The following is a 25,323-nucleotide window of genomic DNA, read 5'->3' as shown; positions in this document are numbered from 1 at the left end:
CTCAATAATTATTCAAGGTATCTAAGAGTTCCAAAATTAGATAACTTGTTGTATTCCCATATTTTCCATTATGCTTTTATAAAACCAGGATTGAAGGGAATACATATGAAACTTAATATGAAAATGTTTCCTACTGTCAATAGTCTCAAAGTAAAAATTAACACTTTTTTTTTTCTTTTGCACTAAGTGAAAGACCAACTCCAAACTGAGGAGTATCTACAGGACTTGTTTTTCTTTGATATAGAAAAAAGTTGAAGAATTGCAAACATGATCTCTTCAGAAGGTCAAAGAACTGTGGTAATTTTTCCAAATTATAAAGAGATGATTTTAGCAGCTAAATTCAATAGGAGAAAAATAGTTACAGTCTACATTTTTTTAGTATCATTATGAAACTCCAAATAATAATAAATGTACAGTTTAAATGAAATGATTATTTCTTAAAAGGGAAGTGAACTGTCAAAGGATGAATAATCTGAAAACTTAAAAGAATGTTTTTCTACATATCAAAATCTCTCCCAATTCTAGGATAAAGTCTAAGTCTTGGAATCTAACATGGAGTCCTATGTTTTATGTAACAAGCTTAACTTTAAATAAGGTGCAGTGAATTGCAGGTACTAAATCTTACTGAAGTTGAAATACAGGTTGGTTTTACAGCCAAAGACTATGTGAATTTAACTTAGAATGTGTAAAGAAGAGTGAAACAAATATGCTAATGATGAAAGGAGAGCCTTAAGCAGAAAGATCATAAACCTCATCAAAATTCCTTCAATCTTGCCAAATACTATTTGCACTTGGAATTATTTAGCAAACATTTATTAAACATCTATTGTATGCAGAGATTAATATTTGAACTAATGGAAAATATACCACGATTAAAAGGAATAATCTACTTAGAGGAGAATAATCTGATAAATGGTGATCAAATTACTCATGGAATCACAGTACTCAAAAAAACTTCATTGTTCCTTCTGTCCTTGGAGATTTTAGAAAATGGAGATTTGTTAATCTCCCTTGGAAGCTTATTCCAAGGTTATGTCAAAAAATTATGTACTAAACTTCTAATGAGGATAATAGCCACTGTCTAATTCCTGTTAATATTCCCAGGCCCCAAGGTACTTGCAAAGAAATCATAGAACCATCAAAGCCATGCTTTCTAGTATCAATTCAATCCTTGCTGCTGCCTGGAAATAGTTGTATCTAATTCTTTCTATACATTTCATAATAGCCATTACAAGAGTTTTCCATTCTTTTCAAGTTTTTAAATCTCACAGTATTTTTAGCTTCTCACTTTCTTCTGTCAGATAAGCTAGACTCTTGGGCATCAGCATTTTCATCTTCCTGTTTCTCTTCTTCAAACTACTGTCCTAATACAAATACTAATACAAGCTAAAGATTCTAAGATGGGTGGAGAAGCTTCAATAAGACCAACTACCCTAGTCTTTTCTTTCTTTTCTCTCCATGTGCTTTGTCCTATCTTCTTGTAAACCTCATATATATTGATCTTATTTTGCCTTCATTTCTCTCTGTTCATTTTTAGTTCTCTGCCTTAAATGCATTAAGACTTCGTTTAATTGATTTTTTCCCTATTTTACAATGTCATTCCTCTTTACCAATAAATGAATTTCTTCTTCATTTCAATCAAATTTCTGAAAACAATAGAACTCATTTTTGTAGTCAGTCACCTCCTTCATTTTCAATTAAATTTGGCCATAACCAGTTTCTTCCTAATTGCAAAAATCAAATGGTCTTGCCATTATCTTAACGCTCCTTGTTCACAGTGGCACTCAGTCCTCAACAATTACTTCCTCTTAAAACCTAAACTTCCATCAATAAGGCCACTTACTAGGCCCTATTTCTTTCTTTTTTCCTTTCCTTTCCTTTCTATCTTTTTTTTTCTTTATCCTTTCCGACCTCTCCTCCTTTTTCATTGCAAATTTATTTTCATTTCCTATCTGTGAAATGGGATGGTATTTGTTTGTTTGTTCCCGTGGATGAGATCATCAATAGAATAGAATAGAATTTTTTACTTAGTAGTAATACAATTAATAATACTATATTTCTATGCTTATTTCCCCCTTGTAATTTGTCACTATCATAAGAGGAAAAAAATATGGTTGGTGCTTTGTTTTTCAAAAATTCATAGTAAATTACGATGAATCATTTCTGATATGGTAGAAAGAATACTGGATTAGAATATTAAGGATTATAGTAGTTGGCCTCACTGACTGAGTTTTCTTACCTTCAAATGAGGATGATAATGTCTGTCTATATCATTGTTGTGATAATCACATGACACATTGTACATAAAAGCATCTTGTAAATTTCAAAGCACTATTTTGATCCATCATATATTCTTACTGGGGATATTTGAATAAATATTTATTTATTTGACTATTTGAAATAAATATATTTATTTTTTCAAATATTATATTCAATTATTTGTTCCAATATTTATTCAATTATTATAAAATAAATATTTTCATAAATATTTATTTATTTATTTATTTAAATAATCTCTAGGCCCAGTGTGGGCTCCACCTCATGACCCCAAGATCAAGAGTCACATGTTCTAACGGAGCCAGTTAAGTGTCACCCTGATGTAAAATAGATCCATATATTGCTACAGTTGTCCTCTAGTTTTCCCTTTTATAGGGGACATTGCTTTTGCTTCTGCCATATGAAGGAAATGACTGTATTCCTTGCCTGTAGATATGACTATACCCATTTGAAAATTCCTTCCAATTCTTAGAGCCATGGCCCTGGTGATTTTACTTTCCATGACCAAAAATAATAGCTATAAGTCTGTCATAATATAACAGAGATACCCATTCCTTAAATAATGTAGGGTAAATTTAATTCATTCAACTTTTCAAGGCTGTGAAACAATATCTTCTTTCTATTTTAGTTTAGTCCTCTTTTCTTCCTTCATAACCAAAACTGCTGGAACGTACCTCAGTCAGCTATTCATATTTCAACTTGAAAGGGAGTAGTGGCAGGGATAGAGAGAGAGAGAGGAAGAGAGGGAATGAGAGAAAGCGGGGGACAGGGGAAGGACGGAGGAAAGGAAGAAAAATGGTGGAAGAGAAAAAAGAGAAAGAAAAGAAAGGGCAAAAGGGAGGGAGGAAGAAAAGTTATAAGACAAAGACTTTCAATGTTCTGATATGTTCACTGGTGCTCTGTTATTTAAAAACATACCTAAGGGCACCTCCATGGCTCAGTCAGTTGAGCTTGGGACTTTTGATTTTGTTTCCTGTCATGATCTCAGGGTCGTGAGATTGAGCCCCAGGGTGTGGCAGAGTCCGAGCTCAGCAGGGAGTCTTCTGGAGATTCTCTCTCCTCTGCCCCTAGCCCCTGTACGAGTGTGTTTGTGTGTACGTGTGAGTGTGTGTGTGCATGTGCGCTCTCTCTCAAAACATCATATCTAGTTTAGAAAATAAGGAGAAGATATTTAAATTCAGAGACAGTAAGGAGGAATAATCAAGATCAGACCTTCTTTAGTAGGTACAATTCCACCTGGTGGAGAATGTCAGTCAAAAAGCGTTTTAGGAAAAGGATAAAACCAGGGAAAAATGAGTTGGTAAGTGTAAAAATAAGAGATTCTGAGTAATCATGTCGGGTAGGAACTTAGGGTAACTTTAGAGGGATTGGGCTGAATCTGCTTTAGAAAGATAGAATCCTGAATACCGTGGTTTGGAAAACACTCTAGATAACATGTGACTCAACACTCTTCTTGATGTTTGAATTAATGTTATAATATTCTTTCTAAGTGGCTACTTATTCAGAATAAACCTAAAAATTACAATGACAGGAAAACCACTCTTTTCTGAAGCAACCTAATCCAACTGTGAGAAGCTTCTTTCATCAGTGAACATATATCTATCTTCTTTTCACCTATAGATCCTAATGTGCTTGTCAGGGCCATACTGTACAAGATAAATTACATGTCTTCTTAATCATCCCTTGTGCATTTAAAGACAGCTGAGGTCCTGCTAAATATTTTGATTTCCAAGTAAAACATTAACAGTTCCTTCATTAAAATCTCAGATGATGTGAAATAATATTTTGTATACCAATGAAATATAATAGACTTTAATAGGATAAAATCCATATCCTTTATTCAATATTTTGCTCACTCTAGCATGTTCTCTAATTTTTCCAATACTCATGCTATAGGGTTCTACCTAATACTGAAATTTCCACTATGAATCCAATCAAATAGGAGAAAATAATACTGTATTACCCATCTCCTAGGGATCATCTTTTTCTAGTATCTTCTGAAATCTTTTTCTTCAAAGATAAGTCTCCTCCTCTGTAATGATCTTTCTTGTTTGTTGATTTTGCTAACCCACTTTTGATCAGATCAATCAGATTGAGTCTTTTTTCTTGTATATATTATGTCTTCAATAAAATTACTTGACTTAGTTTTATAGCTGCTAAATCAGCTTCTTCCTTTACTCCCTTCCCCTTACCATTCCCCTTATCTTGTCCCCATATACTTGTTTTGAAACAAAATAAGAGTTTTTATTCTCTCTGACAAGTGAGCTATTTTATGAAGAATATTTATTGAAAGACTGATAAATTTGCATTTAATTAAATAGACAGTGAGAAGCCACTGAAGTTTTTGATCAAAAAAAAAAAAAAAAATTAAGTAGACTAATATGGCAGCCATAAGTAGAACTGGTTGAAATGGGGAGAAGCAGGAGAATAGTTTGGAGAAAGCTGCATTATTGCTCCCTAGAGTGGTGTCAAGGAAAACAGAATGGAATATTAGGCATGGTGACAGAAGCTATAGAACTTACTAATGATTAATATGAATAAAGGGAAAATCAAAGTTCCTTACAGTGGTAACAGTCTATTAGTTAGCATTCTCCAGCAAAAGAGAACCAAAGAATTGCATTTATATAAAGAATTGACTTATACAGTTATGGAGGCTAAGTCACAAAATCTACAGTCAGCAAGACTGGAGATCCAAGAAAACCAGTGATGTAGCTCTAGTTTGAGTCTGAAAGCCTGATATATCAAGTAAGCTGAGGTTATAAATCTCAGTTGGAGGATTTCAGGCAGAACAAATTCCCTTTTCTCCATCTTTTTGTTCTATTGAGGTCTTCAGCTGAGGTCCCTCTTCATTAGGGAGGATGAACTGCTTTATGCAATCTACCAATGTAAATGTAGTTAATCTCATCCAGAAACATCCTTACAGAGACAGCAAGAATAACTTTTGATCAAAAGTCTGGCACCATGTTGCCCAGTCAAATTGAAACCTAAAATTTACATTGAGAGAATAGTTAAATGATAAAGCCAAAAGAAAATTTCCTTCAGCAAGAAATTGGTACATGCTGAATTTGAGGTTGTGAAGACATGTGAAGATGACCATAGAGATGGTTATAAATGATAGGCTAGGACTCAGGAAAGAGATAAGAATTTAGAATGCAGATTTGTGCTTTATTTACATAAAAGTTACTAGTGAAAGGCTTTTAAGAAGTTAATAGCATAGGATACTGTTAAGAGGTTACTTAGGATGATGACCAAGAAAAAGTCAGCACTTTGGTGGTTTTAGAAATCTCTATGGTCAGAAAAGTAGGAGGATAACTGGACACAGAAGTACAGAAGTCAAGAGAATAGCTATTCTTGAGGAAGTCATCTTTCTTCACTGTCTCTACACTATCATGTCCCTTCTCTCTTACTCTCTTGAACTTTCATTAATCAGGCTCTTGACTTTACATATTTACAGAAGTTGATTTTCAGGTACATTACATTCTGTGTCCTATTGGTTTCCTCATTTTGCCTCATAAATGCAAGAATCCTCCAAAGCTCTTTCATCTACATTGGTCATCCTGTAAATCAGAAAAATGCAAACCTATATCCCAATTGCTTTCATTAGTTTCAGACCTATATTTACAATAAACAGGACAAAAAACCATCAGGATATCCATGTTTGTATCTCTAACACAAAGTATCCTAAATAGAACCAATAAAATCCAATAAAATCTCTGTGATGGCTGAGGAACACTCCAAGATGCTGAAGTTCAAACCCTCAAAAACATCTTTGATTTCTTTCTCTATCTTGTCCCTTGCTGTCCTCCATCGCCAAGTCCAAATCCTATTAGTTTTACCTAGAAAACATCCTCCATATTCATACCTTTTGCATTACTGCTGCTATCACCACCACCATTCAAATTTAAGAACTCATTGTCACTTACATGTGGTATTAATCTCTTACACGAACTTCCATATCTAGCTATTCTCACCTCTACTCTGCCCTTTTCCATGGCTGCCAAATTAATCTTCCCAAAGTACCACTTAAATCATGTCATGCTACTAATCCAAAATGTTTAAGTGTTTTTTATTACTCATTGAATAAAATCCAAACTCTTCAAAATAATATTTAATGCCATCTACCATCTGGTAATATCCCACATTTCTAGATGTATCTTCCTTTTCTCCCTTTCAGAGATTCAGTACTGCACTCAAACCACATGTCCTTTTCTTACCTGTCCTAGTCACTTTGTTCATTCTATTTTCCTTGCCAGTCATGTACTTTCTATTCATTTTCATCTGTGAAGCCTTTCTGATTGCCCCAGTAGAAGGTAATGTATGATTCAAATGATTGGGGCTGTATCTTAAGTGTGTTATAGATATCATAATTATAAATTCTCGTAATAACCCTGTCATATATTTACTCTTTTCTAAATTTTACCATTGAATAAGCTGGTATTTATATGGGTTTTTTAAATTGTCCCCAAATCACATAAAATACTCAATTTTCCATATTTATCTGATATCCAAAATCAATATTCTTGACCTTAATCGAGATAGTTTTAATTTTAGCATTCCCCCTCTGGTACAGTTATTAGTCCCATGGCTTCACTGAAACCTCAGTAATGGGAGAAAAATTTTAATAGTGAAATATTATTTACTTATAAAACTGCCCTTTTTCTTAGTCTGGTTTATAGAAGCATGATTTACATATAGTACAATTCACCCTTTTTAGTGTACAGTTCTGTTATTTTGGCATTCTACTTTTATTTTTCCAAGGTTCTCCCTTTAGAATCAGTGATTTAGTTTTATGGTTTACCTTAGTAGTTTGATTTAGTTTTAAAAAATTTTTGGCTTCCTTTTTGCCCTACATTTCTTCAGAAATGTTGTATGTTGTCAATATTGTTCCTAGTAACTTGTCAAACACTTCTTTATAAACTGGTAGAACTTGTTCATAAAATGAGAAGCTAAGTAGTATATAGTCACAGGCAGAATTCATGGATAGTCTACCAGTATATCTTTCCTATTACTGTTCTACACCTAATGAAATTTACACTCTTCAAAATTATTTTCTTCATCTTTACCTAATGGATGTATCGAATTTGTTGAATGTATATGGTTATATAGCCACAAAGTATCTAGACAACTTACCTTCTCAAATGGTAGTTCAAAGCACTAGAAAGAAATCATAGGGGGAAATGTGGGCATGGAATTCACTTTTTCAAGAGCTACATTTCCACTAAACCTATACAAATGATTTGTCTATATATTCTTTTATCCAATAAACATTTTTTGAGCACCTTCTTTCATGTGAAAATTATGAAATTTTCCCTTATACAGCCTACCATCTAATAGGTATTCTAGCAGACTGATTTCATATATAGTATGTAAAGGAAATCCCCAGGGTGATAATGACTGACAAGAATTAATGGCTAAGTTAATTAAGTGTTGTAGTCACCAAAGGAGTAGAGAAACTTCATATTTTTTATTAACTTTTAAGAAGAGCTAAGAAGATAATATCTAGCATAATATTCATGCTCAGCAGCAGTGAAATAATAATAATTAGGAAAAGACGACTTGATGCAAGAATGGTTTTAAAGCTTCATGGTATTAGGTCAACCAGTGCATCAGAAATAACAGAACTAGTTTAGTTTTTGTATAAAAACAGGAGTCCTTTTAGTAATGTGAAAGCAAATTAGAAAGTATTCCCCTGTAGAGTTTGTGAAGATAAGATAAAGCCCTTTTAAAGAGCTTTATCATGAAGTTCTAACAAGTTTTCCAGCCATTATAGTCCAAACAGATCATTGACCTAGTTTAGAAAATCATCTTGGGTTTTGACCTCTCTGTTTATTATTAAATTTTGGGAAAAAAACAAACAAAAACATGTACAAGCATAATTCATCATAATATACCTCTCATTGACATTGATTGCACAGGCATAATTTTGAACTTTTCTTTTTCTCTTGAGAGAGAGCACAGGTGCATAAGTGGGGGCACTGGGTAGGGAATTGGGGGAGGGACAGAAGGAGAGGGAGAGAGAATATGCTAAGCAGGCTCCATGCCCAGCATGGAGGCCAAGCCTGGCCTGATCTCAGGACCCTGATACCATGACCAGTGCCAAAATCAAGAGTTAGCCACTTCACTGACCGAGCCACCATGATGCTCCAAATTTTGAACTTTTAAAATGAGGTGTTAAGAAACCTGTCTTGCAATTATTTTCTGACTCCAGGCCCAGTACTCCACAGTTTCCCTTCCAGTAATACTCACTGCCTATCCATCGTGGAATTAATTCTCCTGTCTCAGAATTATCTGAACACACCCTTTGATTTCCTAGCCCCGGCATGCCTTCGAAAGGTTGAATTAACTATTTCCATTACTCTGTCTGCCTCCTTTCTATCTCCTATTCACAACTCCCATAACATCATTAAAATAAAAAAGAGGGATTCAATGAATTTTGTATAGTCATTGCTACAAAAAACCACATAATACATATATACAATAGAGCTCATGACAACACATATATCATAGAATTTAGAGGAGAAAAACTTATCTCACATACCCCACCTGCTAACCAGCAGCACCAAAATTATCTCTTTTTTTAATAAGTAGGTAAATATCCTATTTTTAAAGAATTTTTGCGAGTACAAAGTGTTGTATTCCCACACTAACAATCTGAGTTTTCACACCCCATAGAAATTTCTACATAGATTCGTGATATATACATTCAAATGCACAGCTAAAATATTCAAATATACAAAATAAGTCAAAGCAAGAACTTTTTTGTTCTGACCTAAAAGTACCTCATTAGCGCAGATGTCCAAGATAGACAGCCCCAAATACACTGAGGTCCAAGGGCATGAAAGCGCCCTTACTTCTGTAGACTAACAAATGGATTCATGCAAATTAGTGTGTGAACTTAAAGACACTATTGTGACAAACTGATTGGTATACACATGCTGCCAAGGGGAAAACACCACCTAGGCAGCATTATTATTGCCACTGCCATAATTATTGCCAAAACCATGAGACCTTAAAGCTTTCTGGATAAAAGGCTTTTGAGGGGAAAACAATCTATCCTAGGGTTTGCTCTGTGGACATGAAATTACTTTTCAACCTTTTCTTCTTATTTATCCAACTCATTTCAGAAGATGAAACACCTATTCCAAGGTGAGGAAAGAGGCTTCTGGGGAAAAGAAAAAATAAATTCTTTAGGATGGTCTTATTATTTTCTGTTCATTCTCCTGATCCTTTTTTTCCCTGCCTATTTCCCTGATTTTAATTTGTCTTCTCCTTTTTTATCATTTTGCCCTCAATTTTTCAACATGTCCTGCATCTTTTCCTCTCATCTTCCACACTCTCAGAAGTATCATCAGTAATCAGTCCATATCTTCACTACATTCTTTCTTTTTTTTCCTTCTTTAAAGCATCTCTATGAATATGGCTTCAGAGAAACCAAGGTACCAATTACTGTGCCTGAAGCAGTGACAGTAAAAGTAGACATATTTGAAATGAGGGCTATGGAGAAGCAGTATGATGGTTACAGTGTGTACTTGTGCACATTCTGGAAACAGGTGGGTTTGCATTTGAACCCACACACTGCTATTTACTAGCTATGACAAAGCCAGTTTATTCATTCACTGCTCTGAGCTGAAGTTCAAGCAGATGTTATAAAGAGTCAGTAATATCTAGCTCATGGGATTGTTGAGGATTGTTGAGATAATAATATTAAGCATTTAGCAAACTGTGAGTAACCTAAGAGGTGATACAAAGTAACAACATTGAGGTTAAGGTGATAGCTATGGTGGAGACAGTTGTGGTGATTATAGACTGACTTTTCAGAGTCTTGTTTGTCAATAGGGGCAGTTACCTTTGTCCATTTGAATTGCAAGTCCTTGGTAATCATTTGCATATTTAAAATGGAAAGAAGTGCTTTGCCATAGCAGTTGTGCTTAAAAAGCATTGTGGTCAGGCTTAAATCCCTTCATGTTTCCAGAGAAAGATTTACTTCACACATGCCTCAAAAACCCAAGCAGTACTTTGTCCTCCCTACTGTTTTTCCCACTCCTTTTTTTTTTTTTTTTTTTTTTAGATTTTATTTATTTATTAGAGAAAGAGGATGAGAGAGAGAAAGCATGGGATGGGGGAAGGATAGAGGGAGAAGCAGACCCCCTGCTGGACAGATTGCCCAAAGACTGGATCCTGGGGCTCCAAGATCCTGACCTGAGCCACAGGCAGTCACTTAACCAACTGAGCCACCGAGGGGCCCTGTTTTTCCCACTCTTATCATAAAATTTTTTACACAGTCAAAATAATATCTACGGACATGTAAGTTTAAAATAAAAATAATAAAATTAATATCCTTGTACTTAGCACCAAGCATTAAAAGAAATGGAAGTTTATGACTATTTTAAAGCTCCCACTAGAGCTCTCTCTGCAGCCTCTCTCCTTCCTATACCAGAGGTAATGACTATCCTCAATCTGATTTTGTCATTCCATTGCATAACTTACAAATTGTATAGATGGGTGTATCCTAAATAATATATTAAGCTTCCTTATGGTTGAATTTTTATAAACTATATCATGCTTATAGTTTCTTTAGAGATTTAGGTTATTCCTAGCCATTCTCTTATCTATGAGCTTTTGGGTTATCTCCAATATTTAGTCTCAGAACCTTGTGACTATGAATACCTTTGTACAGGCTTTCTGGTACACATAAGACTGTGGTAGTTCAAAGCATATACTTAGGAAAATATAAGATAGGCACATCTTCAAGTTTAAGGGACAATGTCAAATTTTTTCCTTATGAGGTTGCGGTAGTTAGAATTAGGTTAGGATGTTGTGAATAATTAAAAAAAAAAATTAAGAGTCATACCAGTTTAAAGTCATGCATGTCTATCTCAGGTTCAAGAAGTTCGGAGGCAGCCAGTCCAGAGATGATATGATACATCACAGTATCAAAGACACAAGGTCCTTCCGTTGAATAGGTCACCTCATATGTATAGTTTTCATCCACAGATTCACCTAATGTCCAGAATGGTTTCTGAAGCTTCAGCCAATACATACAATTTTGGCTGGCAAGAAAGAGAAAAAAACAAGAAGTGTATAGCCCTTTCCCCAAAGATGCACACAGCACATTTTTTTTTCCATATCCCTTTGGCTGGAACTTACATGGCCACATCTAACTGCAAAGGAAACCAGGAAATCAAGTCTTTACCTGGCCATGGATCCAGTTAAAATAAAATTACTGATGAGAAAGAAAAGAAAGACAAATATTGGGAGATAACTAGCAGTCTCTACCCATATTAAGTTGTACATTCGGGATGCCTGGGTGGCTCAGTTGGTTAAGCGGCTGCCTTCGGCTCAGGTCATGATCTCAGCGTCCTGGGATCGAGTCCCACATCGGGCTCCTTTCTCTGCGGGGAGCCTGCTTCTCCCTCTGACTCTGCCTGCCATTCTGTCTGCCTGTGCTTGCTGTCTCTCTCTCTGACAAATAAATAAATAAAATCTTAAAAAAAAAAAAAAAGTTGTACATTCCCTGGAAGACTAACCGTTTTTATTGCCCCGAATATTTGCCACACTTAAAATTACCAGACTTTAAAATTTTTCAAGATCATATTAAATATTATACCATTTAGAAAATTGTACCTGATTAATACTAAAGTTTCATTATTCATATGCTTATTAGTCATTTATATTTCCTTGTCTATGAACTGCCTGTTCATATCTTTCCTGTATTTGTGTGGTTTACCTTATTTTTACTGATTTTATAAATTTTGAATTTATTCTGAATAATAACCCATTTCCAGTTATATAAATTGCAATTGCAAGAAAAAACATCTTGTTAGTGTCTGAGCTTTTTATTTCTTCAAAATATTTGATTAAAAGTTCTTTTTTAAAAAGCTTAATATACTTGAATTTGTCAATCTTTTCCATTATCATTTAAACTTTTTATATCTTACTTGAGAAATCTCTCCTCACTTCATGGTCATCAGACATTCCTACAATTTTTTCTAGAAGTTTTTATCTTGGCATATATGCATTTCAATGGATTAAAATTGATATTTTTTATGTATTGCTGGGTAGAACTATAATTTCATTTATTTCCCTCTGGATAAATACAGTCTTAAAATGATTATAAGACTTTAATTTTTTCTCACTAATTGAAAATGACAGCTTGATCGTATGAAAGGTCTCTTACAAATGAAGATCTGTTTTGGATAACTAGTTCTCTATTCCTGTGTCTAGTTATAATTTCCCTGTATATTTAAATATCTATATCTCTATTTGTCTAATATCTAATATTATAAGTAGACTTGCTATTGAATAAATAAGGACCCTCTCTCTATATCTTTTTTTTGATGTTTAGTAATTAATTTTTAATTTTTTTTTTTTTTTATTAAGTAAACTGTATGCCCAATGTTGGGCTCAAACTCATGACCCCAGGAGATCAAGAGTTGTGTCCTCTACCAACTGAGCCAGCCAGGTGCCCTGGGTGAGGTATTTCTTAGTTGTTCTAGGCTCTTTGTCTTTGTGCATAAATTTTAGAACTAATTTGTCCTGTTGAACAACAACAGCCAGAAAAAGCAGTTCACACTTGATAGTCTTACATTAAATCTCATTTGTCAATTTGAGAACTGACATCTTTATAACATTGGGTATTCTTATTCAAGAATACGGCATACTTTCCATTTGTTTATTTATCTTTTCGGAAATATATTTCCTCAGGGTACTTGTGTGGCTCCAACTCTTGGTTTTGGCTAAGGTCATGATCTCCATCAGGGTTGTGAGATCAAGCCCCACAAGGACTCAGTGCTCAGCACAAAGTCTGCTTGGGATTCTTTCCTCTCCCTTTGCCCCTTCCCCAGCTCACTCACTTACCCACTCACTATCTGTCTCTCCCAAATAAAATAAATAAATGAAACCTTAAAAAAAAAAAAAAGAAATATCCTTTTTCAAGTTGATTTTTTAATGGGATCTAGAAATGCAGTTGACTTTTGTTTCATTGTTTTATAGCCATCCAATTGTCTAAATCCTAATTCTAAAACTGTGTAAGTTTTATTGGGTATCTATGTCAACATTTTTTTCACTTTTATTGTGAAATAATTGATATATAACACTGTATTAAGTTTCAGGTGTATGAAAGATGATTTGACTTGCATATTTTATGAAATGTTCATCAGAGTAGGTTCAGCTAATATCTATCTTCTCATGTAGGTACAATAAAAAGAAAAGAGGAAAAAAAAGGAAAAAATGTTCTTGTGATAAAAATTCTCAGATTTCTGTCTTAAAAACTTTCTTATATTTCATAAAGCAATATTAGTGATAGTCATTATGTTTGACATTATATCCTTAGTACTTAATTTTTTTGCAATAACAAGAAGTTTGCTTGTAACTTTTGATCGCCTTCCTCCAATTCACCTTCTCCCTCACCTTTGATTCTGGTAACCACAGGTTATCTCTTTTTCTATGAGTTTTTTATATTTGTTTCAGGGGGGTTGTTATTGTTAGAGATTCCACATATTAGTGAAATCATATAGAATTTGTCTTTCTCTGTCTGACATCATATTTCATTTAACATACTGCATTCAAGTTTCATCCATATTGTCACAAATGCTAAGATTTCCTCATTTCTTATGGCTGAATAATGTTACATTATGTGGGTATATATGTATGTGTGTATATTTTGTGTGTTTATCACAAATTCTTTTTGCATTCATCCATTGATGGACACTTCAATTGTTTCCATGTCTTGGCTATTATAAGTAATGCTGCTATGAACATGAGGGCAAAGATATCTTTTCAACTTAAGATTTTTGTTTCCTTTGGATATATTCCCAGAAGTGAAATTTCTGAATCATATGATAGGTCTGTTTTAAAATTTATGATGACCCTTCATACTGTTTTCCATAATGACTGTATAAATTTATAATCCCACCAGTGGTGCACAAGGGTCCCCTTTTCTTCACATCCATACGAGCATTTGTTGTCTCTTGGCTTTTTAATGATGGTCATTGTAACAACCATGATGTGATATCTCATTGTAGTTTTAATCTGCAAAATTTCTATTTAGGTACTTCTATTTTTAAATTGGGCCATTTGGCTTTTTTGTGTGAGTGTTTTTTTATTGTTGTTTAGTGGCAGCTTTATTGTTTTTAGAGGGGGGTGTTCTTCAGGTTTCTTTATAGGTTGGATATTAACTGCTTATCAAATATATGATTTGCACATATTATTTTCCCATTTTGCAGGTTGTAGGTTTTTTTCTCACCTTGTTGGTTTCCTTTGCTGTGTAAAAACATTTTTTTGTTTGTTTGATATAGCTCCACTTAAGTATTTTTTATCTTGTTGCTTGTGCTATAGGTGTCATATCCAAAAGATCCTTACAGAGACCCATGTCAAGGAGTTTTACTCCTATGTTTTTTCCTGGGAGTTTCATGGTTTCAAGTCTTACATTTAAGTCTTTAATCTATTTCTGTTATTTTTTGTGAGTGATATAAGATATGGGTTCAGTTTTATTTTTTCCATATGAATTTTCATTTATCCCAGCACCATTTATTGAATAGACTTGCCTTTTCTCCATTGAGTATTTTTAGGTCCCTTGTCAACTATTAATTGACTGTATACGTTTGAGTTTACTTCTGGGCTCTTGATTATATTCTATTGGTCTCTTTGTTTTTATGCCAGTGCCATACAGTTTTGATGACTGCAGCTTTACAGTATAGCTTGAAATCAGGGGTGTGAAACCTATTGCTTTGTTCTTGTTTCTCAGAATTTCTTCGACTAGTTGAGGTCTTTTATGGTTCCATACAAATTTTAAAGGAGTGTTTTCTCTACTTCTTTAAAAAATTCATTAGAATCTTGAAAGGGATTGCGCTGAATCTATGAAAGGTTTTTTTTTTGTTGTTGTTGTTTTTGTTGTTTTTGTTTTCGTCTTGAGAAAGAGAGAGCACAAGTAGGCAGAGCAGCAAGCAGAGGGAGAGGGAGAAAAGGCTCCCCACTGAGCAGAGAGCCAGGTGTAGGACTCAATCCCATAAACCTGGGACCATGACCTGAGCCAAAGGCAAATGCTTAACCAACTGAGCCACCCAGGCACCCCATATGGAAGGTTTTTATTAGTATTGACATTTTAGCAATATTAATTCTTCCAATCCTCAAACACAGTATACCTTTCCATTTATTTGTGTCTTCTTTGATTTCCTTCATCAGTATCTTATAGTTTTAAGAACAGATATTTTTTACCTTCTTAGTTAAATTTATTCCTAAATATTTTATTGTTTTGATGCTATTACATATGAGATAGTTTTCTTTATTTTTTTTTTAGAAAAGTTATTGTTACAGTATAGTAATGTTTCTGGGTTTTGTATGTTAATTTTGTATTCTGCAACTTTACTGAATTCCTTGACCAAATCTGACAGGTTTTTGGCTGAGTCTAGGATTTTCTATGTATAATATCATATCATCTGCAAATAGAGACAATTTTACTTCTAAATTTCCAATTCTGATTCTTTATTATTTCTTTTTCTTACTTGATTGACCTATCAAGAATGTCCATATCTATGCTGAATAGAAGTGGGGAGAGTGGGCACCCTTGTCTCGTTCCTCATCTTAGAGAAAAAGCTTTCAATCTTTCACCATTAAGGATGATATTAGCTGTGGGCTTAAAGTATGTGGCATTTATTATGTTGAGATACATTCCTTCTATGCCTAATTTGTTTTTTATTGTGAATGGATGTTGAATTTTATTAAATGCTTTTTCTGTATCTATTAAAATGATCATATAATTCTTTTCTTTCATTTTATTAATGTAATGTATCATGTTGATTTTCATATGTTGGACCATCTTTGTATTCCACTTGATCATGTGTAAATGATCTTTCTAATATGTTGCTGAATTCAGTTTGCTAACATTTATTAAAAAATTTTTACATCTATATTCATCAGCAATATTGGTTTGTAATTTTCTTTCTCTAGTAGTATCCCTTTCTGGGTTTTATGTCATAATTATTCTGGCTTCATAAAATGGGTTTGGGAGTATTCCATCCTCTGATTTTTTGGAAGAGTTTGAGAAGGATTGGTGTTATTTCTTTAAATGTTTGGTAAAATTCATTAGCGAAACCATCTGGTCATTAGTGAAACCATCTGGTCCTGGTCAAAGAATATTCCATCCTCTTTGATTTTTTGGAAGAGTTTGAGAAGGATTGGTGTTATTTCTTTAAATGTTTGGTAAAATTCATTAGTGAAACCATCTGGTCCTGGGATTTTCTTCATTGGGAGATTTTTGATTACTGATTCAGTCTCCTCACCTGTAATTGCTCCTCAGATTTTCTATTTCTTATGATTCTGTCTTGGTAAGTTGTATATTTCTAAGATTTTTTTTTCATGTCTTATAGAGTATCCAGTTTGTTGGCATATAGTTGTTCATTGTAGACTCTTATGATCCCATGAATTTCCATTCATCCATTGTAATTATTTTTTTTTCTTCTGCTAACTTTGGGCTCAGTTCATTTATTTTCTAATTCCTAAAAGAGTAAATTTTAACTATGTATTTGGGATCTTTCTTGATTATAAATGTAGACATTCATTGCAATGAACTTCCCTTAACTGATTTTGCTCCACCCTATAAGTTTTGGTATGTTACATTTCTGTTTTCATTTGTTTCAAGAAACTTTTTCACTTCCCCTTCAATTAATTTTTTGTTCCAGTAGTTGTGGGGAGAATATTGTTTAATTTCCATGTGTTCATGAATTTCCAACTTTCCTCTTGTTATTGATTCCTAGTTACATAACATTGTGGTCAAAGAAGATATTTGGAGTTATTTCAGTCTTCTTGAATTTTCTAAGACTTGTTTTGTGGTCTGACATATGACCTATCCCAGCAAATGTTCCATGTGTGTTTTAGAAAAATGTATATTCTGTTATTGTTAGATAGAATGTTCTTTATGTACTTGTTGGGTTCATTTGGACTATAATAGTCAAATCTGCTGTTTCCTTGTTGATTCTCTGTGTGAATGATCTATTTATTGTTAAGAGTTATATAAAAGTCCCCAACTATTCTTGTATTACTACTTATTTCTCCTTTTATCTCTCTTATTATTTGTTTTATATACTAAGGTGTTTCAAAGCTGGGTGCATAAATGCTTACAATTGTTATAACTTACTGACATAGTAACCCCTTTATCTTTATATAATAACCTTCTTTGTCTCTTTTTACGACTCCTAGTTTAAAAACTGTTTTGTCTAATAGAAATATAGGTATTCCTAAATTTTTTTTTTTTTTGGTTACCATTTCCTTGAAATAAATGTCTTTTTGTATCCCTTCACTCTCAGTCTATGTGTGTCTTTAAGGCTAAAGGGAGTCTCTTGTAGGTAGCATATTGTTGGATCTTGCATGTGTGTTTTTTTTAAACCCATTCAGTATTCTTTGAATTAGGGAATTTAATCCATTCATGTTTAAAGTAATCATTGATAGGTAAGGTCTTAATATTGCCGTTTCAATTGTTTCCTAGTTGTTTTGTAGATCTACTTTTCCTTGTTTCTTATCTGCTGTCTTTTGTTATGTTTTGATGTATACTGATACTCTCTTTGTTGTGTTCTTCTGCATAATTACTACAAGATTCTCCCTTGTGGTTACCACAAGACTTACACAAAGTATCTTAAACTCATAACACCCTATTTTAAATTGGTTATAATTTAACATCAATAGAATTTGTAAACTTTATACTTACTTCTTCCCCTACCCCAGCCTCACATTTGAGGTTATTGCCGATACAATTTATGTGTTTCTGATACTGTGTAATAACAGGTTATTGTAGTTATGGTTAGTTTTGCTACATTCATTCTTTGTCAACTTTTAAATTAGAGTTGTAAATGAATTACGTACCACTGTTACCATGCTGCGGAATCTAACTATGACTCTATATTTACCATTACTAGTGAGATTTATGCTTTTTATGTTTTTGTAATATTAATTAGCTTTCTTTTACTTTCAGTCAAAGAACTCCCTTTAACATTTTTCATAAAGCACTTCTAATGATCATGAACTCACTCAGCTTTTGTTTGTATGGGAGAGTTTTTAATCTTTCCTTCAATTTTGAAGGACAGCTTCACCAGGTATAGAATTTTTAGATGACTGCTCTTTTTGTTTTGAATATGACATCTCTTTGTCTCCTGGCCTCAAATGTTTCTGTTGAGAAATCCACTGTTAATCCCTTGTATGTAACCTCTCTTTTCTCTTTCTGTTTTTAAAATTCTGTCTTCATCTTTGACTTTTGATAATTTAATTATAATGTGTCTGGGTGAGGCCTACTTGGAGGTTCAAACTACTTTGAATTCTCTGGGCCTCCTGGATATGGATGTCCCAGGTTTGGGAAGTCATTATTAGTCATTATTGCATAGTCATTATTGCTTTAAAGATATTTTATGTCCTATTCTCTACCTCTTCTGAAATTCCCATAGTACATTTTTTTTTACATTCTCATAATTCCCATAAACTTTATTTACTTTTTTTCATTCTGTTTTCTTTTTGCTGCTATGTAATTTCTAATATCCCATCCTCTAGTTTACTGATTCTTTCTTCTACATAGTTGGCTTTACTGTTGAAACTCTATGTCAAATTCTTTAGTCCAGTTATATTTTAAATTTTAGGATTTTTTTTTTTGGATAGTTACCATTTTCTTGTTAAACTTCTCATTTTGTTCATGCATTGTTTTAGTAATTTGGTTTAGTTGTCTGTATGGGTTTTCTTGTCCACTATATTTCATTAGGAGGTCTGTTCTGAATCATTTGTCTAACATTTCATAGATCTTCAGTTTTTTAGGGTCAGTTATTGAAGATTTATTAGTTTTTTTTGGTGGTGTCATATTTACCTGAATTTTTTGTCAGCCTTGATTCCTTACATTGATATCTGCACCTTTGAGCAATTGGGCTCCTTTTCCAGAGTTTACAGATTTGCTTAGAGACAGCTCTTCACCAGTTGGCTCAGTTTGGGTTTATGGGTGTGTTTCCTGGTAATATCTTTGGGCAGGTAGGGCCTGCTATTATGCTCTATTTTGAGATGAGGTAACTGATTTCTGAGGATGGGGAAGAAGGGGTGTGCCTTTGACTAAGAATAGTTGGATATGACTGCTGGCTTAGTTCCTTACCAAAGTGAGGTTGTAGGATATGTTCTATGGTTGTCTGAATTCTTGGGTGAGGCTGACGAGATGGTTGGAACTGGGTACCATATTCAGTAACAGTTTGGGCTATGAATTAGCTTCCCTGCCCTAGCAAGACATCAGGATGGGGCCCAGGGCTTATGCAGCTTGTTTGAGGACCCAATTCAGATTAGAGCATGCACTGAATTCCCTGGTCAGGGGAGGCCACCTGGTTTGAACTGCAGACAGAAGAATCCATGGTTGTACTCACTGTTCAAGTGCCATTGTATGTAGGGATGTTGAATGGGTTATAAAGCTTCTGTGTGTTCTCATTAGGGTCTCCAGTTGAACACTGTATTCAGAGATTAGTGGGACTGAAAATTAGACTCCCTGCCTGGGTATAGTGGAAAAAACAGCTCTAAAGCCAACAAAGCTCTTTGCTTCTTGTCTTAATTCAAACCAAACCACTCCCCAAGTTTGCTACCCAAACATGGCCACTAGCTTTTCTTGGCAAACTATCAGCTCTGCCTGCCCTTCTCTCAGCTCAAGCACCACTGAACTGCACAGCTTCCAGCTGCACAGCTTTCAGATAAATACACACACACACGCGCGCGCGCACACACACACACACACACACACACACACACCCTTTTGGTCAGATAAAGCTAGAAGACTCTTCACAATAGGTGGTGGCTATTTCTCAGCTCCTTTGCTTGAGAAGGTAGTCTAGAGGGGCCACTCTACACTACCCTCAAATTTTCAATCATGCTTTTCATTTGGGAGGTTACCAGCACTTCTCTCAGCCTTAGCTGTGTATTTAACCCCAGCCTCTGGGTAGCGGTGGACCCTCCATGCCTGATACTGCCTTTGCTCTGGGGGTAATCAGCACTGCCCACCCTTCTCTGGCCTCTAGTGCCACTGGGCCACTCAGCTTCCTGGAGTTGTTACCAGCCGTTCTGGTCATATGTGGGGCTATGACTCTTCCTTTCCTGGGCATGGGCAGACTGGGCTCTAGAGCTGGCAAATTTTTCATTTGAGGATCCAAATCAGGCAGATCTGCACGCCACCAAGTTCCCTGGTCATATTGCACCCTCAAACTTACCTTCTTTTGATAAAAAAAAAAAAAAAGCTGTTAATTGGAATTACTACTTGGACACTACAGGTATTATGAACTCAGTCTGCCAAGATCCGTGTGCCAGTCAGATTCCCCGTAGTTGATCCCTGCAGATTCCTGTGCAATCTTTGTGGTATGAGATCAAAATGAGGCTCCAGCAAAGAAACCCCCATTACAGGTTCTCTTTTCCTACTGGAGGAACTGGGGACTCAGGGAGACCTTTCCACATAGTGGTGCACCAGCCTGGGAGAAGAGTAACATGGTAATTGTATAGCCACTTTTCTTACCCTTCTAATGCCATCTGTCTTGGTCTCTCTAGAATAGAGGGTTGCTTCAGACTCACTCCTGTGCTCTAAGTTTCTCAGTGGTGTCTTGTTCTTGAATAAGAAGTGAAGTCAAAACCATTCCCATTATCTAGATGCATCGGATATATACAATTTTATCATCTGTGCATGACAGATACTTTTGTTTCTTTCCTTCTGGTCTTTATTTTTCTTGTCCTGTGGTACTGGCTGGGATTTCCATCATAATGGTGAACAGAAGGGATGATAGAAGTCATTTTTGTATCATTCTAATTTTAAAGGCAATATTTTTAAATCTTTTTTTCTTTACTAAGTTTTTATTTTAATTTCAGTAGTGTTAACATAGTTTTATGTTAGTTTCAGGTATACAAGGTATACAAGGTATACCTTATATTAGTTTCAGGTATACAAGGTAGTGATTCAGTAATTCCATATATCTCCTTGTGCCCATGTGACAGTGCTCTCCTTAATCACCATTTCCTATTTCAACCACCCCCTTATCCAGCTCTCCTCTGGTAATCATCTGTTTCTTCACTATAATTAACAGTCAGTTTTTTGGTTTGTCTCACTCTCTTTTTTCCTTTGAAAAAATGAAAATTTTTTCCTTCGAAAAAATGAAATTTTTCCTTTCAAATGAAAGGAAAAAACTGCTTTTTTCCTTTGAAAAAAGTGAAATTCTATGGCATTTTTCTTTCTCTGACTGACTTATTTCAGTTAGTATTTAACTGTCTAGTCATCCATGTCTTTGCAAATGGCAATATTTTATTTATTTTTATAGCTAATATTCCATTGTGTGTATATGTATGATATATATATCACGTATATCACATTTTCTTTATTAAAGGAAATAATTTTTAACATTTTACCATTAAGAGTGGTATTTTATATATGTAAATTTGGTACTTACTTGGATGTCTTTCTGTATGTATAGTTATTACATATGTGTATGTATGGTATGTGTATCCTGCTTATATTGTATATATATGGAGACTGCTTTATAACTCACTTAGTAAGCTACTATTAGCTGAGGAAATTTAATGAACAAAGTTTAATTTAGTTGCATGAGATTCAAAGAGATACAAATCCTTAGATTTGTATCTAAGGATTAGATACAAAGAGATACAACTTACTACATATAAGAAATGATAGGAAGTATATAAAGTATATAAAGCCAAACACAATAAAACACAGAAAGCAATAGCTTCCATAAGAAAGGTGCAAGTCAGGTACAATGAAAGCTCAAAAAGCACAGTAAAAACTACCAGTTGGAGACTTATCAGGAAAATCTTTGTAATTGAGATGGTGTATAAGGTGAACATTAAAGAGGGATAGGGTTTGAATTGGAAAAAAAAAATCCTAGATAAATAAACAGCATGAGCAAAGGCCTCTACCTCTTTCACCTATACTTTGAGGGAACTTAAAAGCCAAATGCCTCGTTAACAGGTTCAAACTAGATATATCCAGTATACCCTCAAGCCAACCCAATCTTATACTGGAACTCAAATCTAATATCCAGAGTTTTGCTCTAGAGCTATCAGTCTTCTCATACAAGCATATAGGGTATGAGACAGGTCCTTTGAGTGATGACAAATAGGATTATTCTACTTGATCACCTACCTTCATAACCAGAGTAGATCCAGACATCTTATAATTGCCTCCAAATTCAAATCTGCCCTCAGATGATAGTTTGCTACCCCTGGGAAGGTTCAAATGAATAAATGAGTAGGTGAGAACAATTCTCAGAGAATCACCTCATTTTTAACAATTTTAGTATTATTAAACAAGTGCAAAAATCCATATAGTGGCTATTTTAAAGCAAGCAATCATTTGCATGAATTATACATTGTTAAAATTCCAATCACATAATTTGATAGTTGCCCTTATGTGTTATTTCTGGGTCCCTTCTTACATTGAACCATAGGAATCTATGGCCCTTCACAACTAAGGTGTCCAGAATCCTTTTAGGATGGAAAAACAATAATAAAATTAAGAAAACCTTTAAATACATAGATAACCTGAGTCCTCCTCTTATCATACTGCTCAGTAGCAATTTAGTCCCTGGCTAACGTATTACTCGTAATTTATTGCAAATTTATTAAACCTCGGTAGCTCAGAAACCTAGTGGCTTATGGGTGATTCTCTAATTAGTGGAATTAGAGATGATACTGTTTCTTTTGATTAATTGGCACATGTGGAGACTAGGTGCCCTCTGAGGCCTTTTATTTGCATATTAAGTTACCACATATCCATTACTGAAATCCGAAGGGGTGGGGGCTCCATCTACCCATGTGAAGGCAATGTCCTGCGGATCTAATTAAATCACTATGTGTTTGCCCTTTTCCCTTTTTTACCCACTTTAGCATAATTTTCCAAGGAGCAACCTGAAAAATTAAAAAAAAAGAGTAAACAATTTATGTGAATGTAACAATTTACCATTTACAAATTCCTTTCATATATATCATCCCATGGAACCTGCTTAGCAGCCCTCTTGAGGACATACAGCTTTACTCCCATTTTATAAACAGTGAGATTGATAGGCCTCCCAATTTATAGAGTGGTAATTGAGCAAGCTGGGACTCATACCTGTATCTTCTTGCTCCAAGGTCAGAGCTATTTTCATTAAGCCAAGTTGCATCATTAGAGAATTATCCCAAATTGTATAATAAAAGACATGAAGAAAATGTCACTCTTCAAACACTGGTCATGTTCAGTACAAACTACCATTATACTCGTGGTCTTTGGGGAAAGGGATAGGCTAAATGGAATTAATAAAAGAGAATTTAAGCATCCTAAGGGGGATAATGGTGTTCCATGAGAACCACTGTGCCGAGGGTAGTGCCTTCTATATTCTTCATGCCAGGAATTCAAGCCAAGACTGTATGGCCACTTGGTTGCAATTCTAATTCAAATGTCAGCTGTGGGGTTGAGCAAGTGGACCATTAAGGTTACTTTGTTGAGTTTCTTTGGTTTAAAAAAAAAAAAAAATACACCATATTACTGGGTCAAAGAAATTTGCAGGCCGGTATGTTTGCTAGGTATTTGTCAGAGCCTGGACACAAATAGGGGAGTTATTTTAGACAGTGGATCGTTCTAGGAGCCAAAAGCTATGCAACCATCTTCTGGGCACATGTCATAAAGCATATTTTCTTTGCTGGAGAGAAGCAAGGGAGTATATTTGGAAAGATTTAATAAAGGTTCTGAAGGACCCTATTGGTATAAATGCCTATTATTGTTGTCAGTGTTATTTAAGAACAGCAGGAGGGAGGCATTTCAAATAGAAGTTCAGCTTCTATTCCAAGAAGGCCCTCCAGATTCAGCACTGCTGCAGTCTGTAAGCAGTCTGTGAAACTGGCCCCAGGAAGGGCGTGAAGGAGAAGGCTGGGCTGCTCCACATGGTATTCTCCTTGCTAGCACAGAGAATTGGTCAGGGGGCTGTTTCTGTGTGTAATTACTGAGTCGCTTCTCATTTTGGTCCTACTGCCAGAGGTGAGGCCCCCTTTAATGGCGCCTTGGAGGAACAAGCTAGATCAGCTCCCCTAGTGGTGATATAATGTGATGAATGTGCTTCTAACAAGAAGAGAGCAAGAAGAAAATGTGTACTTTTCTGAGTGTTTCTTGCTGTGAATTTTAAAGGAAGCCCCAGACCTGAATCCATAGTCCATCTTGGGAGGAGACAGATCTCAAGACTCTGAGAGGTGCATGAAGAGAAACTGGCATAGGGTCCCCCAGTCTCTCCCTAAGATAAAATTATGTGAGGGTGGCCAGCTTGCTGTGATTTGGTGCTTCCGAACTCATTTTCCACTGCCTATTCTGACATTAGGAGACTCGAGAACCACATATCTGCATAGAAATGACAATATGAGAAGATCTTGAGAGAAAAACTCTGTTGCTTAATGGCCTATATCCAGCTTTTCTCCAAGGCAGCTCCTCCCTCAGCTCCTCTCGGTCCTCCTAAAACAGCATTTGCCTCTTGGTGATGCCAGTTCCCTCACCTCGTTAAGCTGCTGCTACAAAGGAGACTGGGGATTGATGGCAGACAAGTCTAATGTGGCTCACACAGAGCAGTCAAGTTTGGCATGTGGGAGGCTGCTGGGGAGATATTACCGCAGGCTCAGGCACACCAACTGATTGAAGTTGCTGTGAACTGACAGCTAATGGTGGGGGGTGGGGGGGGTGAAAGCTGCTTTCTATTTCTTCTAGATAGCTGTTTCATTTTGGGTGCAGCAGGGTTTAAAAAAAAATTATTTTTAATGGGGAAAAAATTAACGATTTTTGTTTGTTTGCCTTCCTTTTGTTCATAGTTGATTTCAGGATGTTCCAGAGGCATTATCTTGACAGACATTATATTGTCCGATTGAAAACCTCGACAGATAAACTCTTTAAGCCCTAACTCTAGGTGGTGACTATACGGGCCCCCAGGGTGTGGCTGAGGAGCCAGTCACATGCTGGAGATGCCATTATAAGGAGTCTGGAAGGATAGAAGTGGCAGAGAATACCAGATAAAAAGCTGGCTGAACTATGTT

General features: G+C 35.1%; 1 protein-coding gene across 3 annotated transcripts in view; it reads left to right on the top strand.

The window, feature by feature from the left end:
* The window catches only part of LOC101685818 (limbic system associated membrane protein), a 663,791-nt gene that overhangs the window by 470,826 nt on the left and 167,642 nt on the right, over positions 1 to 25,323 (top strand). The window lies entirely within an intron of this gene.

The sequence above is a fragment of the Mustela putorius genome, unplaced genomic scaffold (genome assembly GCF_011764305.1).
Source record: "Mustela putorius furo isolate JIRA1106 unplaced genomic scaffold, ASM1176430v1.1 tig00003834_pilon_pilon_pilon, whole genome shotgun sequence".
NCBI lineage: Eukaryota > Metazoa > Chordata > Mammalia > Carnivora > Mustelidae > Mustela > Mustela putorius.
This window is presented reverse-complemented; position numbering and strand designations above follow the sequence as displayed.